The following is a 10,097-nucleotide window of genomic DNA, read 5'->3' as shown; positions in this document are numbered from 1 at the left end:
ATCACTGTCACATGTCACCTAATACAGGTAAAATAAAATATCACTGTCACATGTCACCTATATACTGGTACAATAAATATCACTGTCACATGTCACCTATATACCTGGTACAATAAATATCACTGTCACATGTCACCTATATACTGGTACAATAAATATCACTGTCACATGTCACCTATATACAGGTACTAATAAATATCACTGTCACATGTCCACCTATATACAGGTAAAATAAATATCACTGTCACATGTCACCTATATCTGTACAATAAATATCACTGTCACATGTCACCTATATACAGGTAAAATAAATATCACTGTCACATGTCACCTATATACAGGTAAAAATAAATATCACTGTCACATGTCACCTATATACTGGTACAATAAATATCACTGTCACATGTCACCTATATACAGGTAAAATAAATATCACTGTCACATGTCACCTATATACTGGTACAATAAATATCACTGTCACATGTCACCTATATACAGGTAAAATAAATATCACTGTCACATGTCACCTATATACAGGTAAAATAAATATCACTGTCACATGTCACCTATATACTGGTACAATAAATATCACTGTCACATGTCACCTATATACAGGTACAATAAATATCACTGTCACATGTCACCTATATACTGGTACAATAAATATCACTGTCACATGTCACCTATATACTGGTACAATAAATATCACTGTCACATGTCACCTATATACAGGTAAAATAAATATCACTGTCACATGTCACCTATATACTGGTACAATAAAATATCACTGTCACATGTCACCTATATACTGGTACAATAAATATCACTGTCACATGTCACCTATATACTGGTACAATAAATATCACTGTCACATGTCACCTATATACAGGTAAAATAAATATCACTGTCACATGTCACCTATATACTGGTACAATAAATATCACTGTCACATGTCACCTATATACTGGTACAATAAATATCACTGTCACATGTCACCTATATACTGGTACAATAAATATCACTGTCACATGTCACCTATATACAGGTAAAATAAATATCACTGTCACATGTCACCTATATACTGGTACAATAAATATCACTGTCACATGTCCACCTATATACTGGTACAATAAATATCACTGTCACATGTCACCTATATACAGGTAAAATAAATATCACTGTCACATGTCACCTATATACCGGTAAAATAAATATCACTGTCACATGTCACCTATATACTGGTAAAATAAATATCACTGTCACATGTCCCCTATATACAGGTAAAATAAATATCACTGTCACATGTCACCTATATACAGGTAAAATAAATATCACTGTCACATGTCACCTATTTACTGGTACAAATAAATATCACTGTCACATGTCACCTATATACAGGTAAAATAAATATCACTGTCACATGATGTCACCTATATACAGGTAAAATAAATATCACTGTCCACATGTCACCTATATACTGGTACAATAAATATCACTGTCACATGTCACCTATATACAGGTAAAATAAATATCACTGTCACATGTCACCTATATACAGGTAAAATAAATATCACTGTCACATGTCACCTATATACTGGTACAATAAATATCACTGTCACATGTCCCCTATATACAGGTACAATAAATATCACTGTCACATGTCACCTATATGCAGGTAAAATAAATATCACTGTCACATGTCACCTATATACAGGTAAAATAAATATCACTGTCACATGTCACCTATATACTGGTACAATAAATATCACTGTCACATGTCCCCTATATACAGGTAAAATAAATATCACTGTCACATGTCACCTATATACAGGTAAAATAAATATCACTGTCACATGTCACCTATATACAGGTAAAATAAATATCACTGTCACATGTCACCTATATACTGGTACAATAAATATCACTGTCACATGTCACCTATATACTGGTACAATAAATATCACTGTCACATGTCACCTATATACAGGTAAAATAAATATCACTGTCACATGTCCCCTATATACTGGTACAATAAATATCACTGTCACATGTCACCTATATACAGGTAAAATAAATATCACTGTCACATGTCACCTATATACTGGTACAATAAATATCACTGTCACATGTCACCTATATACTGGTACAATAAATATCACTGTCACATGTCACCTATATACAGGTAAAATAAATATCACTGTCACATGTCACCTATATACAGGTAAAATAAATATCACTGTCACATGTCCCCTATATACAGGTAAAATAAATATCACTGTCACATGTCACCTATATACTGGTACAATAAATATCACTGTCACATGTCACCTATATACTGGTACAATAAATATCACTGTCACATGTCACCTATATACAGGTAAAATAAATATCACTGTCACATGTCACCTATATACTGGTACAATAAATATCACTGTCACATGTCACCTATATACTGGTACAATAAATATCACTGTCACATGTCACCTATATACTGGTACAATAAATATCACTGTCACATGTCACCTATATACAGGTAAAATAAATATCACTGTCACATGATGTCACCTATATACAGGTAAAATAAATATCACTGTCACATGTCACCTATATACTGGTACAATAAATATCACTGTCACATGTCACCTATATACAGGTAAAATAAATATCACTGTCACATGTCACCTATATACAGGTAAAATAAATATCACTGTCACATGTCACCTATATACTGGTACAATAAATATCACTGTCACATGTCCCCTATATACAGGTACAATAAATATCACTGTCACATGTCACCTATATGCAGGTAAAATAAATATCACTGTCACATGTCACCTATATACAGGTAAAATAAATATCACTGTCACATGTCACCTATATACTGGTACAATAAATATCACTGTCACATGTTCCCTATATACAGGTAAAATAAATATCACTGTCACATGTCACCTATATACAGGTAAAATAAATATCACTGTCACATGTCACCTATATACTGGTACAATAAATATCACTGTCACATGTCACCTATATACTGGTACAATAAATATCACTGTCACATGTCCCCTATATACAGGTAAAATAAATATCACTGTCACATGTCACCTATATACAGGTAAAATAAATATCACTGTCACATGTCCCCTATATACAGGTAAAATAAATATCACTGTCACATGTCACCTATATACTGGTACAATAAATATCACTGTCACATGTCACCTATATACAGGTACAATAAATATCACTGTCACATGTCACCTATATACTGGTACAATAAATATCACTGTCACGTGTCACCTATATACTGGTACAATAAATATCACTGTCACATGTCACCTATATACAGGTAAAATAAATATCACTGTCACATGTCACCTATATACAGGTAAAATAAATATCACTGTCACATGTCACCTATATACCGGTACAATAAATATCACTGTCACATGTCACCTATATACAGGTAAAATAAATATCACTGTCACATGTCACCTATATACTGGTACAATAAATATCACTGTCACATGTCACCTATCTACTGGTACAATAAATATCACTGTCACATGTCACCTATATACTAGTACAATAAATATCACTGTCACATGTCACCATACTGGTAAAATAAATATCACTGTCACGTCACCTATATACAGGTAAAATAAATATCACTGTCACATGTTACCTATTTACTAGTACAATAAATATCACTGTCACATGTCACCTATATACAGGTAAAATAAATATCACTGTCACATGTCACCTATATACAGGTAAAATAAATATCACTGTCACATGTCACCTATATACCGGTACAATAAATATCACTGTCACATGTCACCTATATACTGGTACAATAAATATCACTGTCACATGTCACCTATATACAGGTAAAATAAATATCACTGTCACATGTCACCTATATACAGGTAAAATAAATATCACTGTCACATGTCACCTATATACCGGTACAATAAATATCACTGTCACATGTCACCTATATACAGGTAAAATAAATATCACTGTCACATGTCACCTATATACAGGTAAAATAAATATCACTGTCACATGTCACCTATATACAGGTAAAATAAATATCACTGTCACATGTCACCTATATACAGGTAAAATAAATATCACTGTCACATGTCACCTATATACTGGTACAATAAATATCACTGTCACATGTCCCCTATATACTGGTACAATAAATATCACTGTCACATGTCCCCTATATACAGGTACAATAAATATCACTGTCACATGTCACCTATATACAGGTAAAATAAATATCACTGTCACATGTCACCTATATACTGGTACAATAAATATCACTGTCACATGTCCCCTATATACAGGTAAAATAAATATCACTGTCACATGTCACCTATATACAGGTAAAATAAATATCACTGTCACATGTCACCTACAGGGAGTGCAGAATTATTAGGCAAATGAGTATTTTGACCACATCATCCTCTTTATGCATGTTGTCTTACTCCAAGCTGTATAGGCTCGAAAGCCTACTACCAATTAAGCATATTAGGTGATGTGCATCTCTGTAATGAGAAGGGGTGTGGTCTAATGACATTAACACCCTATATCAGGTGTGCATAATTATTAGGCAACTTCCTTTCCTTTGGCAAAATGGGTCAAAAGAAGGACTTGACAGGCTCAGAAAAGTCAAAAATAGTGAGATATCTTGCAGAGGGATGCAGCACTCTTAAAATTGCAAAGCTTCTGAAGCGTAATCATCGAACAATCAAGCGTTTCATTCAAAATAGTCAACAGGGTCGCAAGAAGCGTGTGGAAAAACCAAGGCGCAAAATAACTGCCCATGAACTGAGAAAAGTCAAGCGTGCAGCTGCCAAGATGCCACTTGCCACCAGTTTGGCCATATTTCAGAGCTGCAACATCACTGGAGTGCCCAAAAGCACAAGGTGTGCAATACTCAGAGACATGGCCAAGGTAAGAAAGGCTGAAAGACGACCACCACTGAACAAGACACACAAGCTGAAACGTCAAGACTGGGCCAAGAAATATCTCAAGACTGATTTTTCTAAGGTTTTATGGACTGATGAAATGAGAGTGAGTCTTGATGGGCCAGATGGATGGGCCCGTGGCTGGATTGGTAAAGGGCATAGAGCTCCAGTCCGACTCAGACGCCAGCAAGGTGGAGGTGGAGTACTGGTTTGGGCTGGTATCATCAAAGATGAGCTTGTGGGGCCTTTTTGGGTTGAGGATGGAGTCAAGCTCAACTCCCAGTCCTACTGCTAGTTTCTGGAAGACACCTTCTTCAAGCAGTGGTACAGGAAGAAGTCTGCATCCTTCAAGAAAAACATGATTTTCATGCAGGACAATGCTCCATCACACGCGTCCAAGTACTCCACAGCGTGGCTGGCAAGAAAGGGTATAAAAGAAGAAAATCTAAGGACATGGCCTCCTTGTTCACCTGATCTGAACCTCTTTGAGAACCTGTGGTCCATCATCAAATGTGAGATTTACAAGGAGGGAAAACAGTACACCTCTCTGAACAGTGTCTGGGAGGCTGTGGTTGCTGCTGCACGCAATGTTGATGGTGAACAGATCAAAACACTGACAGAATCCATGGATGGCAGGCTTTTGATTGTCCTTGCAAAGAAAGGTGGCTATATTGGTCACTGATTTGTTTTTGTTTTGTTTTTGAATGTCAGAAATCTATATTTGTGAATGTTGAGATGTTATATTGGTTTCACTGGTAAAAATAAATAATTGAAATGGGTATATATTTGTTTTTTGTTAAGTTGCCTAATAATTATGCACAGTAATAGTCACCTGCACACACAGATATCCCCCTAAAATAGCTAAAACTAAAAACAAACTAAAAACTACTTCCAAACATATTCAGCTTTGATATTAATGAGTTTTTTGGGTTAATTGAGAACATGGTTGTTGTTCAATAATAAAATTAATCCTCAAAAATACAACTTGCCAAATAATTCTGCACTCCCTGTATATACTGGTACAATAAATATCACTGTCACATGTCACCTATATACTGGTACAATAAATATCACTGTCACATGTCCCCTATATACAGGTAAAATAAATATCACTGTCACATGTCACCTATATACAGGTAAAATAAATATCACTGTCACATGTCCCCTATATACAGGTAAAATAAATATCACTGTCACATGTCACCTATATACTGGTACAATAAATATCACTGTCACATGTCACCTATATACAGGTACAATAAATATCACTGTCACATGTCACCTATATACTGGTACAATAAATATCACTGTCACATGTCACCTATATACTGGTACAATAAATATCACTGTCACATGTCACCTATATACAGGTAAAATAAATATCACTGTCACATGTCACCTATATACAGGTAAAATAAATATCACTGTCACATGTCACCTATATACCGGTACAATAAATATCACTGTCACATGTCACCTATATACTGGTACAATAAATATCACTGTCACATGTCACCTATATACAGGTAAAATAAATATCACTGTCACATGTCACCTATATACTGGTACAATAAATATCACTGTCACATGTCACCTATATACTGGTACAATAAATATCACTGTCACATGTCACCTATATACTAGTACAATAAATATCACTGTCACATGTCACCATACTGGTAAAATAAATATCACTGTCACGTCACCTATATACAGGTAAAATAAATATCACTGTCACATGTTACCTATTTACTAGTACAATAAATATCACTGTCACATGTCACCTATATACAGGTAAAATAAATATCACTGTCACATGTCACCTATATACAGGTAAAATAAATATCACTGTCACATGTCACCTATATACCGGTACAATAAATATCACTGTCACATGTCACCTATATACAGGTAAAATAAATATCACTGTCACATGTCACCTATATACAGGTAAAATAAATATCACTGTCACATGTCACCTATATACCGGTACAATAAATATCACTGTCACATGTCACCTATATACTGGTACAATAAATATCACTGTCACATGTCACCTATATACAGGTAAAATAAATATCACTGTCACATGTCACCTATATACAGGTAAAATAAATATCACTGTCACATGTCACCTATATACAGGTAAAATAAATATCACTGTCACATGTCACCTATATACAGGTAAAATAAATATCACTGTCACATGTCACCTATATACTGGTACAATAAATATCACTGTCACATGTCCCCTATATACAGGTACAATAAATATCACTGTCACATGTCACCTATATGCAGGTAAAATAAATATCACTGTCACATGTCACCTATATACAGGTAAAATAAATATCACTGTCACATGTCACCTATATACTGGTACAATAAATATCACTGTCACATGTCCCCTATATACAGGTAAAATAAATATCACTGTCACATGTCACCTATATACAGGTAAAATAAATACCACTGTCACATGTCACCTATATACTGGTACAATAAATATCACTGTCACATGTCACCTATATACTGGTACAATAAATATCACTGTCACATGTCCCCTATATACAGGTAAAATAAATATCACTGTCACATGTCACCTATATACAGGTAAAATAAATATCACTGTCACATGTCACCTACAGGGAGTGCAGAATTATTAGGCAAATGAGTATTTTGACCACATCATCCTCTTTATGCATGTTGTCTTACTCCAAGCTGTATAGGCTCGAAAGCCTACTACCAATTAAGCATATTAGGTGATGTGCATCTCTGTAATGAGAAGGGGTGTGGTCTAATGACATTAACACCCTATATCAGGTGTGCATAATTATTAGGCAACTTCCTTTCCTTTGGCAAAATGGGTCAAAAGAAGGACTTGACAGGCTCAGAAAAGTCAAAAATAGTGAGATATCTTGCAGAGGGATGCAGCACTCTTAAAATTGCAAAGCTTCTGAAGCGTAATCATCGAACAATCAAGCGTTTCATTCAAAATAGTCAACAGGGTCGCAAGAAGCGTGTGGAAAAACCAAGGCGCAAAATAACTGCCCATGAACTGAGAAAAGTCAAGCGTGCAGCTGCCAAGATGCCACTTGCCACCAGTTTGGCCATATTTCAGAGCTGCAACATCACTGGAGTGCCCAAAAGCACAAGGTGTGCAATACTCAGAGACATGGCCAAGGTAAGAAAGGCTGAAAGACGACCACCACTGAACAAGACACACAAGCTGAAACGTCAAGACTGGGCCAAGAAATATCTCAAGACTGATTTTTCTAAGGTTTTATGGACTGATGAAATGAGAGTGAGTCTTGATGGGCCAGATGGATGGGCCCGTGGCTGGATTGGTAAAGGGCATAGAGCTCCAGTCCGACTCAGACGCCAGCAAGGTGGAGGTGGAGTACTGGTTTGGGCTGGTATCATCAAAGATGAGCTTGTGGGGCCTTTTTGGGTTGAGGATGGAGTCAAGCTCAACTCCCAGTCCTACTGCTAGTTTCTGGAAGACACCTTCTTCAAGCAGTGGTACAGGAAGAAGTCTGCATCCTTCAAGAAAAACATGATTTTCATGCAGGACAATGCTCCATCACACGCGTCCAAGTACTCCACAGCGTGGCTGGCAAGAAAGGGTATAAAAGAAGAAAATCTAAGGACATGGCCTCCTTGTTCACCTGATCTGAACCTCTTTGAGAACCTGTGGTCCATCATCAAATGTGAGATTTACAAGGAGGGAAAACAGTACACCTCTCTGAACAGTGTCTGGGAGGCTGTGGTTGCTGCTGCACGCAATGTTGATGGTGAACAGATCAAAACACTGACAGAATCCATGGATGGCAGGCTTTTGAGTGTCCTTGCAAAGAAAGGTGGCTATATTGGTCACTGATTTGTTTTTGTTTTGTTTTTGAATGTCAGAAATCTATATTTGTGAATGTTGAGATGTTATATTGGTTTCACTGGTAAAAATAAATAATTGAAATGGGTATATATTTGTTTTTTGTTAAGTTGCCTAATAATTATGCACAGTAATAGTCACCTGCACACACAGATATCCCCCTAAAATAGCTAAAACTAAAAACAAACTAAAAACTACTTCCAAACATATTCAGCTTTGATATTAATGAGTTTTTTGGGTTAATTGAGAACATGGTTGTTGTTCAATAATAAAATTAATCCTCAAAAATACAACTTGCCAAATAATTCTGCACTCCCTGTATATACTGGTACAATAAATATCACTGTCACATGTCACCTATATACTGGTACAATAAATATCACTGTCACATGTCCCCTATATACAGGTAAAATAAATATCACTGTCACATGTCACCTATATACAGGTAAAATAAATATCACTGTCACATGTCCCCTATATACAGGTAAAATAAATATCACTGTCACATGTCACCTATATACTGGTACAATAAATATCACTGTCACATGTCACCTATATACAGGTACAATAAATATCACTGTCACATGTCACCTATATACTGGTACAATAAATATCACTGTCACATGTCACCTATATACTGGTACAATAAATATCACTGTCACATGTCACCTATATACAGGTAAAATAAATATCACTGTCACATGTCACCTATATACAGGTAAAATAAATATCACTGTCACATGTCACCTATATACAGGTACAATAAATATCACTGTCACATGTCACCTATATACTGGTACAATAAATATCACTGTCACATGTCACCTATATACAGGTAAAATAAATATCACTGTCACATGTCACCTATATACTGGTACAATAAATATCACTGTCACATGTCACCTATCTACTGGTACAATAAATATCACTGTCACATGTCACCTATATACTAGTACAATAAATATCACTGTCACATGTCACCATACTGGTAAAATAAATATCACTGTCACGTCACCTATATACAGGTAAAATAAATATCACTGTCACATGTTACCTATTTACTAGTACAATAAATATCACTGTCACATGTCACCTATATACAGGTAAAATAAATATCACTGTCACATGTCACCTATATACAGGTAAAATAAATATCACTGTCACATGTCACCTATATACCGGTACAATAAATATCACTGTCACGTGTCACCTATATACAG

The sequence above is a fragment of the Bombina bombina genome, chromosome 7, assembly GCF_027579735.1.
Source record: "Bombina bombina isolate aBomBom1 chromosome 7, aBomBom1.pri, whole genome shotgun sequence".
NCBI lineage: Eukaryota > Metazoa > Chordata > Amphibia > Anura > Bombinatoridae > Bombina > Bombina bombina.
This window is presented reverse-complemented; position numbering follows the sequence as displayed.